Consider the following 21945-nt stretch of genomic DNA (forward strand, 5'->3'; position numbering starts at 1 on the left):
GCCGCTGAAGTTGGCCTCCTGTCTGCCTGGCACGCTCTTAGTCGGCCTCTTGACCATCCTGTTATTTGACGATAAATAGTTATGACGAAGCAGAAGAAAAGCCACGTGGTGTGCCGGGCGAGCTTGGCCTAATGTCTGTGTAGGTTTGGATCCGATCTGCTTGGTGGAGAGGTGGGTGGAGGCAGAGAGGAGCAGGGTCCCAAAAGGTTAAAGGAAGGTGGTGGTTCTCTTTTTTCCCGTCAGGTGTGGTGTTCCAGGTGAGTGAATGAGCAAATGAATGAATGCATGCATGGGCCAGTGGGCTGGTCCCAGAGCTTGGGGGAGTGCAGCATGGCTGGCAGTGTGGTGGGCGGGCGTCTGGGGTCAGGAACGCAGGTCAGCCTCTGGATCTGGCACTGGCATGTGTCGTGGACCCCCGCTGGCCGAGGCTCAGGGAGGTGGCACTAGGCAAAGGCAAGCAGGCCTCTGCTGGCTCCTGGGTGTGCCAGGGCACAGTGCAGATGCTGCCTGGCCCCAGGCTCCGAGGTTTCCTACACAGCCTCTGGTCTCGCTCTTCTTGGAAGAGCAAGGCCTTTCCTGGCACCAGGGCCAGGCCTGAGTGTGCTGCTGCTGTGGTGGTCATGGCTGTCTGTCCGGCCCTGGGGCCTCCTGCAGGGCTGGCGGGGCCTTTGTGGGCACCCTAAGCCTGACCTTCTCCCACTGGGGAGGGCCAGTTGGAATGCCCTGGAGAGCAGCTTCGGGGAGTGGCCTGACACTGGGAAGGATGGAGCCGGGTGACAGCAAGTGCCAGAGCAGTGTGGCAGCTCCAGGCTCACCCCCCAGCTTCTAAAGCACCAGCTGCTCCCCTGCAGGTGCCATCCGGAACTTCCAAGGTGGCCCCGGGGGAGCATCCGGGGCCTCCACTGCCAGGACCCCTGTGGGGCTCCCCGGTGACAGACCTGAAACCAGAATCTGCGCTCTTGACCTGAGCCTGGCCTCTTGCTGCGGAAGGATGTGGCCAGGAGGAACATGAGAGCGGAGTAAGGGTTCCTTGACTCTCTTCTCTTCCGGGAGGGACACGTGCATCAGGAAGAGGCCTCAGAAACAGCAGCTGGATGACTTCCCATGTTTTCATCCCTGTCCTCGGCCGGGATGTCGTGGAATCACAAAACGTGGAAGAGAGAGTGAAGCATGGTAGTTTTATAAAAACGGTCCATGTGTGCTGAAGCTCAGATCCTGCAGGGAAGACGAACAGTTAGAGGGCTGACCACGGAGAAGGAAAGAGAAGCTAATTTAAACAATTTAGGGATTGTTTACGCGGCTCCTTCATCTGTGTATACAATGGAGTATTGCTGGAAATCAAGAGCCTGGAGATGTCAGATCAGTTGATGTTTTATTTGTCCAGCATAATCTTTGTGCTGTTCTTATTTGGATCCAAACGCCAGTGATTTCTTGACTCAGCCACCAACACGGAGTTTACACGAAGGTTAATTACCGTTCAGATCTTAGGATGCACAGAGCTGGGTAGATGCATCAGATTGTGTTTATTTTTGGTGTTTATTGGTGCCAGGTGTCTAGAGCTGCAATTTGCATTTGGACATCATTGGGGTTAAGTGTCTTGGCAACCAGTGGTGGGGGCGAGAGGCCTTGTGCCCAGAAGCTGGTGCCCACGTGTCTGCAAAGTGGCTGGAACTTTTCCGAATGGGGAGCATGGACCATGCACTGCAGCCACCAGGGATCCAGAAATCCTGCTGGGGGGTGTGATTCTTTCTCTGCCCCCTTCCCCGGTGACCTCGAGGAGATGAGTCGAAGTGTCGCTGGCTGATTGGCCTGGAGTCTCTGTAGCCTGCTGTCAACATGTGGCTGTTTAAGGTTCTGGTCACGTGTGACGGAAAATGCAAGCTGCTCCTTCAGCCTTTGGGTGTATTGTACTTATTTTGGGAAGTGAACGCATGATTCTTTGAGAGTCCAAAGGGTTGGACAAATTGACTCTTGGTCTCTGTTTTGTTCTCGATCACAGCATGCACAGACGCTAGCCCCCGTCTAATTAACGAAGCCGTTGTGGACCATAGGTGTGGGGAGAGATGGAGTGACACTTGCCGAGCGGGTCAGTGATGCATCTGCAGGGTGTCTGCGGTTAAAGTCTTGAGCGTCTTGCTTCTAGAATTCCCTTTCATTGCTTTACTCTTAGACAAATACAATTTGCAAATCTACTTTTTTTCCGTACAAATCAATTTGTAAATCTACTTTTCTAATGAAAAATAAAGGTGTTTTTTAAAATTGTGGTAAAATATACCTAACATAAAACTTAGGATTTCAACCATTTTAAGAGTGAGGTTCAGGGGGCCGGCCCCGTGGCTGAGTGGTTAAGTTCACACGCTCCACTGTGGCGGCTCAGGGTTTCGCTGGTTCAGATCCTGGGCGCGGACATGGCACTGCTCGTCAGGCCACATTGAGGCGGCATCCCACATGCCACAACTAGAAGGACCTGCAACTAAGACATACAACTATGTATTGGGGGGGATTTGGGGAGATAAGGCAGGAAAAAAAAACATTGGCAACAGTTGTTAGGTGCCAATCTTTGAAAAAAAAAAAAAAAAGGTGACGTCCAGTGGCATTGAGTACCTTCACACTGCTGTGCAGCCATTGCCGCCATCCGTCCCCAGCTCTCCTTCCGTCTTGCAAAACTGAAGCTCTGTCCCCATTCAACACCGACACCTGCCCAGCTCCTGGCACCCCCTGTGCTACTCTCTGTCTCTGTGAATCTGACGACTCTGGGGATCTCAAATACATGGAATCATACAGCACTTGTCCTTTTGTGTCTGGCTAAAAATAAAAGTGCTTTAAAAAACATTTCAACCAAATTGATGTAGTCCTTCTACTCTTTTTTTTGTATTTTAAATTAATATACAGTAAAAATGATGATATTTTTTGCTATGAGTCCTGTCAATTTTATTACTTATACAGATTTGTGTAACCTCCTCCACAGTCAGGAGACAGAACAGTTTCACCCCCAAAATCTCCCCTGTACTGTCCTTTATGTTCACACCCTCCCCATGCCCCTAACGGCTGTGCCTCCTGGCCTGCTCTGTCCCTGGGGCTTCCGTTCCAGGAATGTCCTGTGCGTGAAGCCACACAGGAGGTGGCCTTTAGATATGGGCTTCTTTCCCGCAGCGTCAGGCCTTTGAGGCTCCTTCCGGTTGTCACATGTGTCAACAGCCGGTTCTTTTTGACTGCTGAGTGGTATTCCTTTGTATGTTTGAACACAGCTGCTGTAAGCATTTGTGTGCAGGCTTTTCTGGGAACATGCAGTTTTATTTCCTTAGGATAAATACCAGGAGTGGGATTGCTGGGTCCTATGGTGGGTGTGTGTTTAACTTTATTAGAAAACACCTGGGTGTTTTCTGGAGCGGCTGACCTGTTCTCCTTTCTCACCAACAATCTGTGAAAGTTCCAGTTGCTCCACACTCGGTATCATTAATTGTGTTTATAGCCATTCTAATATGTGTACGGTGTGCACATTGTGGTTTTAATTTGCATTTCCTGGTGGCTAATGACATTGAACATCTTCAGGTGCTTATAGACTTTGTTTATTTATCATCTTCTCATGAGCTTGTCTGCTTCGCACTTGATAAAGTGCCTGTTCAGGTCTTACTCATAGGATTGGGTTGTTTATTTTCTTCCTGTTGAGTTCTGAGGGTTTTTCATACATTCTGAACACAAATACCTTTTCAGATACGGGATTTGCAAATATTTTCGCCCTGTCTGTAGCTTGTTTTTTAATTCTCTTCACAGGATCCTTCACAGAGCAAAACATTTTAAGTGACGAAGTTCAGTTTATCAATTGACCAAGCATTGATGGAGAAGAACATGGAGAAATGACACGTGTTATGTTACTGATCTTGTATTCTGGGACCGCTAAACTCACTTGTTAGTTCTGAGAGCTTTTTTTGTAGATTCCTTGGAATTTTCGACATAGGTAATCATGCTGTCTTTGAAAAGACCAGTTTATTTCTTCCTTGCTAGGCTGTATGCATTTTATATCTTCTGCCTTGTGCACTAGCCAGGCCTCCAGCGCAGTGTTGAATAGAAGTGGTGGACGGGGACCTCCTGCCTTGTCCCTGGTCTTAGGGCAGCACTGAGTTTACCAACACTGAGGATCGTGTTGGCTGTGGGTTTCTTCGCAGACGTCCTTTATCAGATGTGGGAGTGCCCTTCTGTCCCTCATGTGCTGTGGTTTTTATCGTGAGTGGATGCTGAATTTTTTCAAATGCTTTTTCTACATAATTTGATAGATTTGTTTATTTTTTCTCCCTAGACCACGGTACCATAGGATGGATTACACACATATTGATTTTTGCATATTGACCCAGCCTTGCATTCTGGGATAAATTCCATTGATTGTGGTGTACCGTTTATGTCTATTGCTAGATTCAATTTGCAAATATTTTGTTGAGGATTTTTGCATCTGAGCTCCTGAGGGATGTTGGTCTGCAATCTTCCTGTGCTGTTTCTGTCTGTTTTTGCTATCAGGGTAATGCTGGCCTCATGTAAGTTGGGAAACATTTTTCCCTCTTCTGTTTTCTGAAAGAGATTGTATAGAATTGCTGTTATTTCTTAACTGTTTGCTAGAATTTGCTGGTAAAACCGTCTGGACGTGGAGATGTCTTTTTCAGCAGGTTTTTATCTACAGATTCACTGTCCTCGTTAGATGTAGCATTGTTCAGGTTCTCTTTCTCTCGTCATGGGTGGGTCGTGGTAGTGTGGGTCTTTGAGGCATCAGATGGTCCCCTCTAAGTTGTTGACTGTTGTGTGCACACACGTGTTCCCAGTGGTCCCTTACTGTCTGCTAGCATCTGTGGGGCTGCAGAGGTAGCACCTCTCTTGCCTCGTATTGGGAATGGGACTGTCTTAGACCTAGTGTTTGAAATGCAGCCTTGGGAGCGGAGGAATCATTTTAGCTGAAGGCGTTGCCCCATCTCCCTCAGCTGGGCTCCCGGGTTCACAGGGTGTCCCCAGGGAGCAGCAAATGCGATGTGTCAGGAGGAACATTAGGGTTTTAATCCACTGGGGCAGCATTAGGTGCCCAGGGTGGAAACTTAATACGTGCACTCCAGTGACCTGCATGTCTTCCTGTGTTTTCCAGAAGCATCAGGCTGCCATCGGGGAGCAGTTTCACACGGGGAGAGTCTCCCTAAAGAGCGGACGAGATTCCTCCCCTTGTCCGTGACGTTTAACGGGCTGTTCCAAGTGGTGTGTCTGTAGTGCTGATTGCTTTATGTTCTGTCTGTTTCCAGTCAAGGCCACAGCTTGGCTTACTCTTAAAACCCCGGGAACTAAGGCCAAGCGGGGCAGATGGTTTAGCCAGAGGGTCAGAAGAGACAGGTGGTGGTTTATCTGGCGAGGCCAAAGGTGGCTGGGGATGGAGGATAGGAGGCAGTATGTCCTTCATATGGTACGTTGTCTCTATTCATCATGAATCCTAAAGTAGACGTTTTTAGAAGGACAAAAGCATGGATTTGGGTTCCTGTCCCAGTGGGTTCACGCTGCTGTGACAGAACAGCACAGTCTGGGTGGCTTATGAACATCAGACATTCATTTCTCAAGGTTCCGGGGGCTGGAAATCTGAGATCAGGGTGTGAGCATGGTCAGGTGAGGGCCCTCTTCCGGGTTGCCGACTTGTCCCTGTGTCCTCACGTGGGGCGGGGAGGGGGGGAGCTGCCTGGGGTCTCTTTTATAAGGACACCAGTCCCATTCACGAGGCTTCATCCTCATGACCTGCTCACCTCCCAAAGGCCCCACCTCCTGACACCATCGCCTTGGGGGTTAGGTTTCAAGGTGAATTTTGGAGGACCCAAACCTTCCGGGAGTAGCACTTCCTGATGCTGATATTGCAGTCTCTCCCTGTGTGAGAAAAGGTCACAGTTGTTTAGTAATTCTTCAAGCATGATGAATTTTGCTTCATTTAATTAAAAAATCTGTGTCACTCAGGGCTTAAGAATAGGAGAGGGATTTATGAGCAATAGAAGGAAAATAGGTTTTTGCAAATGCAGAGGGCTTGGAGGTACCTGTCACAGGTGGAGCGAAGTGGCGTCCTGTGGGGACCCTGGCGTAGTTGTAGGGCATGGAGTTTCCTCAATGATGACGAGTAGGGTGGATGACCAGTCCCAGAACTGGGATGACCTGGGTCGCTCAGTTTGGCTACTGTCTGTGTCTCTGTCCTTTGGCAACTCAGTGTGTCGTGCTGCTGGTCTGCTGCAGGCTGTGTGTGCAACGAGGCTGGTCAGGAAAGTCCAGTTGAGGAGCCGTGGCTCTGACACCAGGCGATCGGAGGGCTGTTTCCAAAGGTGGGATATGGGATGCGCTCCCTGCGGTTGTAGCCTTGCGACAATTGGTAAGACTTGTAACCTGTCTAGGTGTGATTTCCCCCTTATTATAAAAGTAGCAGGTAGACTGTAGGAAGTACAGAAAGGGGGGAGAGCAGAACTAGCCCCTCCACTGAGAGAGTTTGGTGGCTGAGTGGTGCCTCAAGGGGTGTCCCACGTGGGGTCACGAGACCATCCGGTTGTGAGGTCTCGGCAGCTGGGCAGCCGGCCGTGAGGGTGTGAAGCGCGAGGCACGTGCTCCCAGGAGAGGCTCCTGTGCCCTTGTCCTCACATGGCCACCCCCGGGGAGGCAGGCGTGCATGTGGGCAGGGGTGGGGGGCACGCTGGGAAAGGAACACACACTTCTTTTGGCGGAGAGTTTTCAGCCGCAACCCCCAAGGGGGAGAACCCTAGTAATTCTCATGTGACTCTGCAGATTTCTCATTCAGTTTCTTTCCAGGAGGTTAGTAACATTTTCGTTTCTGTTCTGACTGCTGGTGAAAGAGTAACAAAATCTTGGAACCTTGGCTCTGGAGCTTATGGCTTAGAACCCAGGAGTTACATAGTAACAAGAGGGTGAGAGGGCCATGGAAATGGAGCCGGCATCCTGGCAGAAGGTTACGGTAACGTCAGTTCACGTCTGTCATCAGGGGAACCCAGCAAGGAATCCTTGTGACCTGGCAGTCGCCTCCCTTGGCTTCCCCCGAAAACAGCCTCCCAGGGCAGTAGTTTGTCTCAAAGAAGGAGGAGGCCCGAGGCAGCCCCTCCTTTGACATTAGGAGTTCCTAGAGATGTTCAAGGAGCCCTGGAAAGAATTCTAGACTGTCAAAAAGAAAAGGACTTTCTGAAAGTGAACTGGCCTCACCGTTCCTTATTTTCAAGGCTGTGTGAGCACAGATCTGAGCAATTACCATGGTTTTCTGTTTGAGTAATGGGGAATCTTTCTTTCACCTACATTATTGAGCGTTTTGTGTGGGGGGGTCCCTTGGTGCATGCCCCAGGCAGCTACAGCACATGCTGGGGACGTCCCCCAGCCAGGGAGGGGCTGCTGAGACACCCCGGGCCACTCTCTAGACAGTGATGCTGCGAGACCTCAGTTCTTTATTCTCTGTCCGGGGCAAATGTCCTCCCAGCTCCCCAGCTCTCCCACCATCCCCACTTCCCTCTAGAAACAGGAGCCCTTCTTGACGCCTGTCACTCTTCCTCTCATTCTACCATCACCTGGTCCTGGGCCCCCTTTCCTCCTGAATCTCGTGGCTCCGCCCCTCCCCTCTGTCCCCCTTGGACTTTGGACTGAGCAGCGTTTGACTGGAACCCTGGAGCCTCTGGAGCTTGTCTGTCTTCCTGCGGCTCTGAAAGTTGCATGTAATCCATAGCCGTGCAAATGGTCCTCGTCTGAGACAGGCACCTGGATTCTGTCCAGCAGTGGGGCAAGTTGACTTCCCCTCACGGAAAAAGCCAGTTTTGTGTTTGTTGGAAATTCATTTCAGTATTCCTTTATTCCTTATTGAGCTGAAGTTCACATAACATAAAATTAACCACATGACAGTGAACAATTCAGGGGCACTCAGTACATTTACAGTGTTGTGCAGCCGTTACTTATCCAGTTCCAGAACGTTTTCCTCACCCCGAGAGGAGACTGCCTCCTGAGTTTGTGGAGGTGGGTGTGACTCAGAGCCATGGCAGTTGGCTCCAGGTCAGTATCTGGAGAGACGCTTACCCACCACTTGGCACCCGTCTGGTCCCCATGTGCCCTCGTCTGTGTGGTTCTCTCTTCGGGGAGTTTTGTCTTATACTGTTGGGTCTGCTGGATGAGAACCTTCGTGTGTGAACGCCTGCCCCATTTCCATCATTACCTGTAGGAGCACTGACCTTTGTAAGGTTCTGCATAACCCCTGCCATTTTGCTTCTAGAAAAGTCTTCCCATTGACAGTGGGGACGGGCTCACACCTCCTCACCATCATTGAGCTGTGTCATTTTTTCCATGTTAGTTCTGTAGGGAGAGAATGGCGTCTTGTTTTAATTTGATCTTTCTGGTGACCAGTGACATGAACATTTCATTCCACACGCTCGATCACAGTACTTTTAGAAGGGACAATCTTCGGCGGTCAGGAGAGCAGTGGCCAGGCCAGCCGTGCCCCTCGGGCATGTGCGGGGAGCCCTCCTGGGTGGGGTGGTGTCTTGGGGACTTCTCTCCCTGCAGGGAGGGGCGTGGGGAGCAGGGTGCTGGGCCCTGTACGCACCTGTGTCGCTCGCTGGACGGCCCCGCGGAGCCCACCTCCTGGAGCGAGAGTCCGCCTAGGCAGAACGGCCCGTGTGCTGTGTCTGATGCTCCGAGGGTGGGTCTTCCACGGTGTGTGGGGCGCCGGGCGTGTTGAGCACTGTTTTCTTCTGACGTCGCCCCTTTTCTGTTGCCCGCCGGCCAGCTGTGAGGTGGCTCTCGGACAGGCCCTGAGCCAGCTCTCCAACCAGCCCGAATGTGCCGTGACCCTCCGCTCCTGGGACCTCCTGGAGCCTGTGCGTTGTCAGGCAGCTGGAACCCAAAGGTCTCCTCTGTCCAGCGGGCCCACATGTTTTGGGGCTTCAAGTCATTTGTCATCAGTTGTCAAATGAGGAGCGAACCAGGACTTAGTGGGAAGAGGCCCTATTGGAAGGGGTTGTCGCCAGGGGAGGGGTGTCGGAGTAGGGGGCGTGATGGTGAGATAAGCAAGCGTGTCTGGGCTCAGCAGACTGAGTTTTCCTTGTAGGGAGGTGTAGGCAGGCTGCAGGACCCGGATGTGGGGCAGGGGAGGAAGAGTGGAGCGCGGGGGTGATGGATCAGAAGGTGTGCCTGGAGGCCGGCCTGTTTTGGGGGGGGGGGAGTCGCCCCGAGGCTCAGCCTGTTCTCAGGTCCAGAGGCCTGGGGCCAGGAGAGAAGGCAAAGCAGAGTTTGGGTAACAAGCAGTTTGTTCCGATTGATCCGCGGGGACGAGCTGTTCAGCCTGTCACTGAGGAGGTGCAGGGTGGGTTCGGGGATCTAGGCCTGGCCTTGCCCTGGTGGACAGGGGCTCTGCGAGTCTCATCCACGTCGTGTGCAGTGAGCGCGTTCCGGAACACAAGGGACGAGGGTGTTGGACCCCGATCACAGGGCCAGGTGCGAGAAAGGCCGTCTAGCTGCATGCTACGGGGAGTGGAGCGCAAGCCCCGTGGGTCTGTCTGTGGTTGGCGCATCACTGCCCTGAGTGGGCCTTGTGCTCCAGCCCCCTCGGCCCTGAGCTTCCCCCAGGCCGCCCACCCAGGCCTCTCCCAGGGGACCTGCTTCTGGGGAGGGGGCCTGTGCGCTGGGCTGTGGTGGGTGGGAAGGACGTGCTACACGCAGGGGTGGCTCTGGGGCCAGCAGGGCCGGCAGGGGGCTCTGGCCATTGCAGGCTGTGCACGTGAGCTGCACGGTGGGCCTGGTAGGGGGTGGGGGGCCCAGGGCCCTGCAGGAGCTGGAAGGAGCGCCTGGAGGAAGGCTCCCCGGCTTGTTGCTCGCGTCCCCTCTGCGGCTCTGAGTCCTGTGCGAGACGTGGTCAGCCTGCCCTGCTCTCAGGGTTGTTGGAAACCCTCAGACATCCGGATACGTTTCTGGTTTCTTCCTTTTTTTTTTTGTCTTTGACCCTCCTCCTCCTCCCCCGCTTCCTCTTCCTCTCATTTTGGTTTCTAAGCCCATAATTCGTTTTAAAACTGAAACGTTGAAATGCTAAGCTCGACCACCTGCATTTTCTTACTACCTGCTTCTGAGTCAGGGACGGAGGGTAGGGGAGCTTGGTGCAAACACATCCTTCTTCATTCAGACTTGGTCGTCACTCCCACCCCTGCTGGCGAGGCCTCGCCCGCTGACCCCCTCTGTGCCCCCAGGAGCTCACGCTCAGTGTCGCTTGTCACCTGAACTAGGGTGCAGAGACACCCTCTGCTCCCAGTTCACACCGTGAGGCTGCATCTGGTCTCCTGGCCGGGTGAGCCGTGCCCCGTGGCTGAGCCAGGGGCCTGTGGAGTGGCCACGATGTTGAGTCTGCGTGAACATGTAGGGGGTAAGGGATTCTGCTCATGGCTCCCTGCCAACATGTCGCCTTTGTCTCTCTGTCCCAGACTCTGCCATCACCAGACAGTGGGAGGAAGCCGCATCCCGGCTGCTGGAATGTTTGATGACACCGATCATCAGGTATGGGATGAAAGCCACCTGCAAAGTCTGGTTCTTTCTAGAAGTGGCTCCTGAGCAGGTCTTGGCGTGGGCGTCCAACGCCTGTCAGTCAGCAGCTGCATCTGTCTGTTGCCTCCTGGTGGCAGCCGTGACTTGGGAGCCGAGAGGGAAGGTGGGTCTCAGGAAGCTCAGGTCATTCTGCCCAAGGTCACAGTCCATCCAGGGGCTTTGGCGACAGAGGACATCAGTGCCTCGTGTGACATGGGCAGGAGAAGGGCCCTGCGAGGCTGTGCTGGGGGTGTGGGCCTGAGGGTGGGCGCCAAGTGGTCAGCACCAGCTTCCGTGGGTAGCAGGGAGAGTGCCGGGGGCCGAGGAGGTGCCTGTGAGGCCCACCCCTGCCTGGACCTCCCCACGTCCCCTGGGGGCCGGCTTGGCATGCAGCACTTGCATATCAGGTCCTTGGAGGTGGTCTGTTGTTGCAGTTGGGGTGGCAGAGCGCATGGTCCTCCCTTCTCTTCAGTCTCACTCGTTCACCCCTGGGGGTCAGGATGGTCCTGTGTGGGATGGCAGCCCCGGGGCTGCAGAATGGTCTTGGACGCTTCTTGTGGCTTGGGTGCCTTTGCTTTCTCTGAGTGAGAAGAGGGGTGAGAGGAAGCCATTCTGTTTGTTTGGGTTGGGGGCCGACAGCCTAAGAATAAACTTCCAGAAGAGCCAGGAAAGTGACCAGGACCCATTCCTGGCACCTCTGGATGTGGGGATGGAGGAGGCTGGTGGAAACGTGAGGTGGGGTCCGTCAGTCACACCCCGAGTAGGGAGGGAAAGCGGCCACTTCCGACCCACAGCACCTGCGGCTTGTCCCGAGACCTGGGTTAGAGGTCTGAGCAGACGTGCCTGGTTGGAGGGCGTTTCCAGGAGCGACTTTGTTTTCAGCGTGTGGGGTATTTGAGTACCGCGTCCTCTCCGCAACGCCGTCCTGCTGGCCAAGTTGTTCTCAGGGAGTGAGCGCTCGGAGTTCATCCCTGATGCTGTGCCCTGGGAGCATCCGTCCCTCTCCCTACCCCCGTGTTAGGAATCCCCGTTGGCTCTACCTTCCACGTGTAAATAGTCCTCTTACAAAAGACAGTTTAAAAGGAAATGCTTAAGAAGATTAAACAATATTCTAGAATTTGTGTTGAAGTGGAAAAACACCCCAGTGTGAAGTGATGAACTTTCATGCAGTGGTTCCGACGGAAGCTCTGCGTTGCTGGGCTCTTCATGCGAGGACCAAGCAGTCTGTCCCTCTGATGCTGCTGTGAGCCCGTGGTCTCTGTGATGGGTCCCGGGGACGTGCCGTGAACCAAGGTTGGCCTCTGCGAGGAGCTGACTGCGGAGGTCGTGTGTCCCCCACTGAGAGAGGGGCCAGCGGCCTGGGAGGCCCGGCTCTGAGGTGCAGGATGGTCAGGGGTGCAGGGGATGCCCATCACGAGGCCATCGCCTGCCTGTCTGCTTTCCCGAAACACAGCACGGGGGGCCGCAAGGGGCTCTGCAGCCTCCCAGGCTGGATGGTGTGCACATCCGTCTCGGGAGCTGGAGAACAACAGGGAATGATTTTATGTCTCACCTGTGGGCTCCTGAGGCCTGGACGCGCCTGTGCCGAGACCTGAGTGCAGAGACTGAGTTACTCTGCGTGCAAGTGTTTGGGGCTGCTTGGCCTTTAACAACCCCGTGGGCTTACCAAGCGTGCCGTGTGTGCCAGCAGGCTGCCCGGGTGCCAGGGTGGCCCCCAGAGGCAGGGGCGAGAGGGGAGGCCTGTCCGCAGGAGGGGTGCTTTATCTCTAGCACGTGGCTGTCAGTGTCTGGCAGGGCTGGCAGTGGACCTCGGTAGATGTAATTAAGCGACACTGAAATGGACTTAATTCCTTCCGCATGTGTTGGAAGGCCTTGGAGGGTCTCCTGGGTCCTCTGTGACGATGGCCCAGGACTGTCCCCCCAGTGCATTAGGGTCTCATGGGCGCTCCTCCAACTAGTTGTGAGCGGTCTGGGCTTCTAGCCTCTGAAAACAGGCAGAGGGCCTTAAAGTTCACGACTCGTTAATGTGGAAACTGCACATGGTAGCCTTACCCTAACGCCGGTCTGTACGCGGTGTTGGCCCAAATGGATCATCTCAAGGCCTGCAGTATAGACTGTGTTATAGGACAGCAGGCTACTGACAAGGCACGTGTGGAGCAGTGAGTCCAAGAGGACAGAGAGCCGAGCGCCGTCCGGCCGCCTCACGCCAGCTCGGGCCAGCCCTGGGAGCCGTCTCGAGAGAGAGACCACCCGCGGGCGCTGCTGCCTTATCTGTCCTGGGAACGGGTCTCCAAGGAGCCAGGCCTGAGGCGAGCGGAGGGCTGCTGTCCGGGACCTCCGTCCATAATAGTCACTCAGCACTGCCCTTGTCGGGCCCATTTATACTGACCAGAAGCTTCCACACCTGGCCCCGCCCTGGCTCCTACAGCAGAGCCCCACGTGGGCGATGCTGCTCCTTCCTGCTCTGGACCCGTGCTGTCCAGCGCTGTGGCCGACACCGTGCAGAGTGCTGGGCGCTCCTCGTGTGGCTGGTTGGAGCCCAGTGAGCTGGGAGCATAAATACACGAGACGAGCTGGACGCAGAGGGAGGCAGAGCATCCGTTCATGGCTCTGTGTTATTTACGAGGGGACATGATCGATCGTACTTTGGATGTGTATCGGGGTAAATAGAACATACTATTAAACTGACTTCTCCTGTTTGTTTTCCCAACTCACCGTGGCTTCTGGGCACATCTGAAATCTCACGTGTGGCTCACCTGGGCGCGTGCCCGCTGTTCTGTGGGAAGCACAGCTCTAGGCTGTTCTTTGGTGCCCTCTGCATTTGAGGTCCCCCACCCCCGGCAAGGCCCAGCCCGTGGGGTTGGGAGGCACTGATGAGTAATAGTACCTTGAAACCAGCTTGACGTGCTAGTGTTTTTGCATTTCTGTGGACAGTTTACCAATGGGCTGCTGGGCCCTGTGGAAGAAATGGGTTTCCTGCTCAGATCGCGTTTCTCCCAAACAGAAACCCAGAGCTCTCCTGTGGGGAGCACGTGCTGCCCTCAAAGGCCAGCCAGGCGTCCCACTGCCCAGGCTCCCCGTTATCCAGGCTCCTCATTGTCCAGGCTCCCTGTCTTCCATGCTCCCTGTTATCTGGGCTCTCCATTATCCAGGCTGCGTGTTCTCTGGGCTCCCCATTCTCCAGGCTCCCCAGTATCTAGTCTCCCCGTTGTCTGGACTCCCTGTTGTCCAGGCTCCCAGTTGTCTGGGCTTCTGCCTCCCTGTTGCTGTGCATAAGAAAGCGTGCATGCGTCTGCAGCCTGATTTTCCTCTTAGGACTGGATCCTGCCCATGTTGGTTGTGAGTGGGGCCGCACGCCAGCGCCGGCTTCAATGAACCGCTGCGTGTTCCGGTGGGCGGAGGGATCCCCGTTTAACCCTCTCTTGCTCCTGGGAGTCCCGCTGACACGCTGCTGGATGGGGCTGCCGTTTGAGCAGCTGCAGGGCACATGGCCCAAGTCCGCAGGGAGACCCACAGGGCCCCCACATCTGGCCAGGCTATTTATATCCCACAGAGGCCCGTTTTTCTCTGAGAAGAGTGGGCACGTGGCAATGCTGTCACGCTGCTGGGTGACACCAGTGAAACGAGCCTTTCATTAGATGACTTGCTGGTGCGTCCCACACTTTTCCATGCCCATGCACGGGCCTTGGGGTTTTGCATCTGCCCTGCTCTGCTGTGCAAACGCACACAGGGAGCGCGTGCAGAGCCATGGCCCCTGGTGGCTGTGCTCCTGGCGACGGGATGGCTGGGCCCAGGTCAGCAAGCCCTGGCTCTACCACAACCTCCAGGGGAGGGCAGGTCCCTCTGGGGCCCATCACTCCACAGTGTACTGAACTCCCAAGCTGGGCCTGACACATTCTAGGCACCAGGGCCTCCATGGGGAAGAAGTATTCTGGTGCCCTGGAAGATGGTCTGCAAATGGGATCAGTAAGTTAGATGTAAGGGGGTGAGGTGGTGATGGCTGCAGAGAACAGAAATCAAGTGGAGAAGGGGCCCCAGGAGGCCTTGCCGAGAAGGACAGTTGGTTGAAAAGACAGGAGCTGTGCCTGGGTTTGGGGAGGATGGTTCTAAGCACAGGGAACAGCATATGCAAAGGCCCTGTGTCAGGAGTATGCCTCCATTGTTGGGGGGAGGTGAGAGCAGATAAGGTAGATGGTGAGCTTCTTGGTGCTCGGGGACACCGAGATGGGAGCCCTGAAAGCTGAGGGTTCAGACAGGACTGCTGGTTTCTGAGGAGAATTGATCATGGAGGACAGGACAGGGCATCCCACTAGGAGTCTGTGAGGTGATCCAGGAGAGAGGTGGTGGCTTGGGCTAGGGTGCAGCAGTGGGGGTGGGAGGATGGCCTGATGGGCATGTATTTGGAGGTGGGGCCGAGGGGACTTGCTGCCTGGCTGCATCTGGAGTGGGGTGGGGGCCGAGGACGCACCCAGGTTTTGGCTAAGCAACTGGAAGGATGGAGGGTCGACTTAGGGGTCAGCTCCACTGGGAGGCATCCCAACCTTGGGAGGCAGGGAGCATGGTTTGGGGACGTGAAATTTGGAGGGGAGGAGGCCCTGGGAGCCATGCCTGGAGTCAGGGAGGGCCTGAGGACAGCCCCGAGGGCTGGGTCCTGGCTGGAGACAGAGCGCTGAGTCCTCCCGGGGGTTGGGCCTCCTTGCCGGGGAACCTCCCTCATTCATGCGTCCGTCAGATGAGGCAGGCCCGTGCGGGCCATGAGGATGGGCCCGTGGGGGTGAGGTGGCCCTTGACAGATGGGAGACCTGGCCGAGTGGCTGCGTGGGAAGGGAGAGGCTGTGGGCAGCATCTGGGGATGCGAGTCTGGGGGTACACCCCAGCTGAGCCCTGTGTGGTGCTCCCAGGGGCTGGGCACTAAGGCGTCTGGAGGCGGGGCTTGGGAGTGTGGGCAAGGCAGAGCCCGCTCCCTGGCCTGGACTGTGCCTTGCGTCTCAGGGCGGTGTGTGTGGGGGGTGGGTTGAAGAAGGAGGCACCGCCCTCCTCCGGGTGAGCCTCGGAGGGACTCTCTCCACACCTTCATCAGCACCTTTCGCCGCCCTGTTGGAAGGCGTGAGCCCAGGGCGTGGACGGCCCACACCTGTGGGTCAAAGGGGCACTCGCTTTTGCAGGAAAACTCCGTGGGTAGCGGAGTTGCCCGCTGTCCTCTCTAGACCCCGAGCGAGGCCCGGTCGAGTTCATTATGGAGATGAGATTGTGCATCTCGTCTTCTTGCCCTGTTGGGGGCGTTGGTTACTGACCGGCTCATGTTCCATTATGAACTTGGACCAAGCCCACCCGGAGCCACTCACTCAGGCTCCAGGGTTGGTCTTCCGGTCCCTTGTAATAGGCCGAAGAACGGCCCCAGCGAGGTCAGCTTCTAATCCCTGGGACCGCTGAGTGTTACCTTCTCTAGAAGCAGCGACTCTGCAGGTGGGTTCAGTTAAGGCTCTTGAGATGGGGAGGTGACCTGGGTTGTCTGGTGGGCCCTGAACGCCATCACAAGTGTCATTGCGTGAGAGAGGCAGCAGGGATTTGAAAGACAAGAGGAGAAGGTGACAGGAAGATGGAAGCCGCGATTTGAGTGCTGTGGGCATGACGCTAATTTTATGTGCCAGCTTGACTGGGCCACCGGTGCCAAGATGCTTGGTCAAACCTGATTCTGGGTGTGCGTCGGAGGGTGTTTCTAGGTGAGATTAGCATTTGAATCTGCAGACTGAGTAAGCAGCTGGCCCTCCCCCATGTGGGTGGGCCTCAACCGATCAGTTGAGGGCCTGAAAGGAGCAGAAAGGCAGACGAAGGGAGAATTCCCTCTCTTGGCGTGGCTGTCTTTGAGCTGGGACGTCGGTCTTCTCCTGCCTTCAGACTTGGACCTGGACTGGATCTTGCGCCGTCAGCTCCCTTGGGTCTCCAGCCTGCTGACTGCAGACCTGGGGCTCCTCAGCCTCCGTGCTCGTGTGATCTGATTCACTGTCATAAATCTCTTTCTCTCTCTACACATGCTATTGATTCTGGTTCTCTGGGGACCCTGACTAATACAGTGGCCACAAACCCGGGGATGCCAGCAGCCACCAGGAGCCGGAAGAGGCAAGGAAGCTCTCCCAGAGCCTCTGAGGATCACAGCCCTGCTGCCACCGTGATTTCAGTGCCATGAAACTGGCTTCAGACCTGGCCTCCAGCACTGCAAGAGAGCAGATTTCTGTTGTTCTCAGCCACCCGTCGTGTGGTCGTTTGTTAGAGCTGCCGCAGGAAAAGAGTGCAGCCAGTATAAACAGCGCTGCGTACACGGCCGGCCACGCGCACGGGGCTGTAAGTGGGTGCATGGATTTCAGGGAGCCGCCCCGCTGGGTCAGGGCATGTCTCTCTCTGTTTTATACATCTTGCCAGATCAGTCTCCACAAAGGTCTAACAGTTTGTCTTGCCCGGTGAGGAAGAGTACGTACCTGGTCCCAGCATGCTTTCAGTTGAGGGCGTGAGGGGTCCTCCCAACTGTGTGGGTCTGGGAGGGCACAGCTACGTGCTGTTATGGGACGCGGGTCCCCCTGGGTCCCCGTGACTGTGGGTCTTCGCTCACAGAGCCCTTGTGGTTGCATCTCTCCGTCCGTGAACCGCCTGTTGGTGCTCGTTGCTCATGTTTCTCTGAGATGTTTCCCTCTCCTTGCCCGTTGGTAGGGGCTGTTCATTTGTTCCCGACATCGGTGACCGTCTCCTGTGCTCCTTGAGAACGTGCATTCCCAGTTCTGTGGCTTGCTAGCTGCTTCTGCTACGGTGTCACTTGCTGTTGAGATGAAATCAGGTTGCATCGACCGTGTCTCTCGCGCGCGACTTTGGGCAGCCGTGTCTGTCGGGAAGATAAAGGGCTGTCTCCCGATTTCCTGGCAGGGTTTTATTGCTTGTGTTCTGGAGCTCAGCTCCTCAGCGTGTTGGGAACGCGCGTGCATCACGTGGAATGAGAAGTTTGAGGGGGGCGTCCAGCTTTCTTTCCTCCCAGTGCACCAGCGCTGGTTATTCAATAGTCTGTCCTTTGACTGACGGGTTGGACTTCACCTTGTGGTACTTTGGTCTCGTGTAAACTGCTTTCCTTCGGGGAGTCTCCTGTTGGGCCTGCTGGCCTGTTCTTGTGCACGATGACATGCAGCAGGAGCGCTCCCGTATGCGCCCCTGTGGCTGTGTGTGTGTGTGTGTGTTACGCGTTTCTCGTGGCCCCCGGGCAGAGGAAGACTGGGTGGACGCTTGGGGGCTGTGCTGCCCGGGGCAGCGGGCGGGAGGGTGGTGGAGGTGCGAGGGAGGGCCGGGTGAGAAAGGACACAAGGCCGTCGAGCTGTGTGCCAGTGCCCCTGTGTGCATGCAGAATTTCAAAAGGTTGTTCAGCAAGTGACATCACCATGTCCAAGGGATAAGGCGCTAAAGGGAGAGCGAGTCTGCCGAGGGGGTGGCAAGATAACACGTGACTGGCCCGTGCATGTGCCCTTGGCGTGTGTGTGTGCTGCTGTATCCAGGTTCCCCATGTCTGACCTTGGCTGCCCTCAGTAGCTCACACCTGGGCACTGACTCAGGCCCTATTGGAGGCAGCGCCCCAGATGCCCTCTCTGTCCCCAAATGCTGTCTGTGTCCCCTGGGCATCCTCTCTGTCCCCCAGACACTCTCTGTGTCCCTCAGATGCCCTTGGTGCCCAGCTCCGGTTGTGCTGCCCCAGCTGGGCCGGCCACACCCACCTGGGCCCTTGAGGCCAGGGCCAGTGCCTCTGGTGGCCCTGGTCCCACCCACTCTGCAGGTAGAGATGTGCCTTGAGCTTCCCACACCTGACCCCACACAGGAGTGACAACTAGCAGACTCGCCTGAGGAGGTCGCCTCAGCAGAGGTGGGCGTGGGTAGGATGGGGTGAGTGGGCGTCGGTGCTGCGGGCTGGGACTGTCCACACTCTGTACCCCAGCAGGTTCTCCTTGGCAGCTGCTGGTGGCCCAGCCTGATCTACAGGTGGCAGTCATGGCAGGTGGGGTCCAGATGCGTTTCACGGGGCGGGCTCCTTTGTCCTAGACACCTGTGTGACTGGAGGCTGTGCAGGAATAACCAGACCAGAGTGCAGCCCGTCTGGGCCGAGGTCAGAGGAAGGTGAACTGGGAGCCTTCCTGTGGGCGGAGGACGATGAGCCGGCCTCGTGGCTGGGGGGGAGGGTGGGGTGGGGAGAATGGAGAACAGGCCCCATGGGGGGGAGGAGGAGGAGCCATTCCCGTGGGGAGGACGGAGAGCAGCTGACGCTGGGTGGGAGGCGACACCCCGCTGTGAGAAGTGCTCCTGGGGCTCTGGGCTTATGCACACGGGGGAGTGGCCTGGGGGAGTGGCCTGTGTGATGCACTGTCCTCGGGAGTTTGCAGACAGTACCTGGCACCCCCGACTGGGGGTTTGCCTGGGGCATGTGAACCCGGCCCAGCGCTGTGCCGTTTGTGCCCGGTGGTCTGGTCTGTTCCCTCACTGGGCGGGTGCAAGGAGGGCTGTCTGGTGTGAATCTCCTGCAGGGCTGCATGCATCGTAACCCCCTGGGCTGTTGGGCTCCTAACAGGAGAGCTCACAGGGGCGGGGGTCCCGATTCTTCGCCAGCTGTTGGGTGGCTGTGGAAATGAACCTCATCTGTTTCCAGATTTCCCCGTGGACTCTGTTTCTAGTCAGTGGAGGACGGTGACCCCGGGCAGACAGGCAGTTTGTTCTGATCTTTCAGATTGTGAGCACCACCCTCCTCTGAGATCCTGCGGGCGCCCGGTTCCTCTCCTCTGGGGTCCTGTGGGCGCCCGGCTCCCTTATCATTCCTCTCTGCTGCCCAGCCCCAGCGATGAGCGCTGGGCAGCCCCTCCCCTGCCCCCTTCGTCCCCGAGGCTTGTGTCCAGCGGAGCCTGTCCCATTGCACTCGTGCTGATGTGACCTGGGCCACGTGGGGGAAGTGAACCGAGTCGGGGGCCAGAGGCCACGGCCAGCAGGGGAGGGAGGCCACGTGGCATGCTCCTGGTGCCCTGGCTGGGGAGGGTCTCGCCAGCCTCACATGTGAGGGTCTGTGCGTCCATCACCTACATGATTTGGGCATGTGCACACAGAGCCGCACATCCAGGGGGAAGAGAGACGTGTAAACACAGCCGTGGAGTGGTGCCCCGGGAGGCGCTGTCAATCCCCTGGCATCCGCCTCCTCCCTGCCCTCTGGGTGGTGACCCCTGCGTGAGGGGGTCGCAGCCTGCGCCTTGGGCCAGCTGCAGCCCTCTGTCCTCGCAGTGGAGCCTGGGGTGGCGCTGCTGAGCAGAGGCCGAAGTTTGACAGGGTTTTAGTGCCTGCTTGGGTGGGAAAGCTGGAAGCAGAAATTGTAGGCCTGGTGTAGGGGCTGAAATGGAGGGAGGAACCAGGGTCCGTGTGGACAGGAAGCAGCCACAGCCATGTGGACAGAGGGCACCGGGCGCTTGGGACCCTACAGCCCCCGGAGGAGACCCCAGGGCTGAGGGGGTTGGTGGATCTGTCTTCCTACCTCTGGCTCCCTGTGCCCCTTTCTTGTGGCCAGGGCAGCCTAACACAGCATGGCCCAGGTGCTGTGGCCAGAGCCCAGGGTCACCCTCTGTATCAGCACAACTGCCACATCACTCCTCTGGATGTGTCTTAATGTGCTGCACTGTCTTGCCTCAGGGCCTTGGGGTTGTCTGCCTGGGAAATGCACAATTCCTCCAGCCAGACGATGGCCCATCTACCAAGCAGACCCCAGAGAGCCCCACGATCGCCTGTCCACCACGCACACCCCTGAGAGGCTCATTTTTCTGGGAGATGAAGGGCACTTTTCCCAGAAGGGCCTGGGCTGCATTTGAAGGCTGTGGAGGCCCCCCTGGGTGCCTGAGCAGAGGGCAGGGCCAGTGGGGTCAGTGTGGCTGGGAACATCAGTGCCTAGTACGTGTGCAGGTGAGGAGTCTGCGGGAGAGAAGCCTGTATCCTGGTTGCCCGCCCGACAAGGGTCATGTTGAGAGGGAGCTGATGAACCCCTGGGCCTCCGTCGTCTGTCTGGACCGTTCCTGGTAAGCTGCAGGCTGGCTGGTCCGTGTCGCTGGTGCTTCTCCTCGCCCTAGCTGGTGCGTGTGCTTTGTGGCTGTGACCAAGGCCGTCACTCAGGGCAGAATTACTCTGTAGTGTGTTCTTGGGCTAACAAGGATTGCGTTAATGCTTAAAATTGATACTAAGGTTTGGTGATCTTGAACATGGGTTGGTTGGTGTTCATTTGGCCAAAATTGGTGCGTTGCGTTCACTGCTAACTTTTTTGTAAATGGAAAATACGGGACCTGTAAATAGGTTTTTAAAAATAGACACTTCTCTTGCTTTTTACTGTAAGTCAAGTTGACCCATCGATGCACCTTGGGGCCTGGGGTCTGTGGGCTGCGATGATCTTGATGTCTCTCTCTCTTGAGGTCTGTCTCTCTTGAGGTCTGTCTCTCGGGCTGAGCCAGTGCTGAGGGAGGAACACTTTGAAATGGAAGTGGAACCAAACTTCGCATCTCATTATTTGTGGATGGTGAGGCTGTTCTTGGAAACCCATAGCTTCTCTTTGGCACCTTAACTTTTTTGTGAAATCTTTAATCACTGAAGAAATATGTTACCCAGGTGCAAGTGTTTCTTTTAATATCACAGCTGCTTTACGAGAATTGCCTTCAGAGCTAGTTGTCCTCAGAGGGGCAGACCAGAGTGGTTTCCACCCTCAGCAGCTAGATCTTAAAGAGAAAGAGGATTCAAAAAATCCGATTTTTTAAAACAGATGACCTGTGTATTATAAATCCATGAGAATATCCTAAAATTCTCAACCATATTGCAGACTTGGTAAAAGTCTTAAACTTCATAAATTATTTATAATTGTATTTGAAGGATATAAGGAATTCTTGAGCTCATTGCACGAGAATACCTTTAAAGCCAGAAATGTTAGTCTCTCACAACGGCCAGAATAAGCCTTTTCTTCATGCTGGTTTGACGGGAGCAGCTTTACACTCACGATGGATGGATTAATATTTTCTCTAATTTGGTGACCCAGCTCTGACACTGGTGAGGGGCGCAGTCATGCGGCTTCCTCGGCAGATGTCCTTGAGTGTGCCTTCTTGGGCTTCCGATGAGCATCACGAGGCCCTGGGAGCCTCTGAAGGTCGTCCCCCAGCCAGGCTGGGGCGTGACATTCCTACCGAGCCCCCTGAGCACCAGCCGCATCCGTCCTGCCTCTCCTGCCTCTTGTCTCTGAGCTGACGCTCAAGGCGTTGTCACCAAAGGCTCCTTGCAGGGGAAGGAGGTACAAGAGGTCACTGGGCCAGGTGCCTGGAGTCCATGGGTCCGTCCTCCGCAGGGTGTGCATCTGTC

General features: G+C 55.9%; 1 protein-coding gene across 17 annotated transcripts in view; it reads left to right on the top strand.

Annotated features, from left to right (window-relative positions):
* SEMA4D (semaphorin 4D) overlaps positions 1-21945 on the top strand; it is a 111340-nt gene that overhangs the window by 19394 nt on the left and 70001 nt on the right. For 8 of the 17 annotated variants that reach the window (XM_070589814.1, XM_070589801.1, XM_070589815.1 and 5 more), the window contains exon 2: positions 10455-10527. The exons of 5 other annotated variants lie outside the window; for them this stretch is intronic. The gene's annotated coding sequence lies outside the window, so the exon portion shown is untranslated. Of the gene's footprint in view, positions 1-10454; positions 10679-21945 lie in introns of all 17 variants that reach the window. 4 more of the 17 variants (XM_070589819.1, XM_070589808.1, XM_070589807.1 and 1 more) reach the window with 1 other exon arrangement.

Source organism: Equus przewalskii, chromosome 22, assembly GCF_037783145.1.
Source record: "Equus przewalskii isolate Varuska chromosome 22, EquPr2, whole genome shotgun sequence".
Taxonomy (NCBI): domain Eukaryota; kingdom Metazoa; phylum Chordata; class Mammalia; order Perissodactyla; family Equidae; genus Equus; species Equus przewalskii.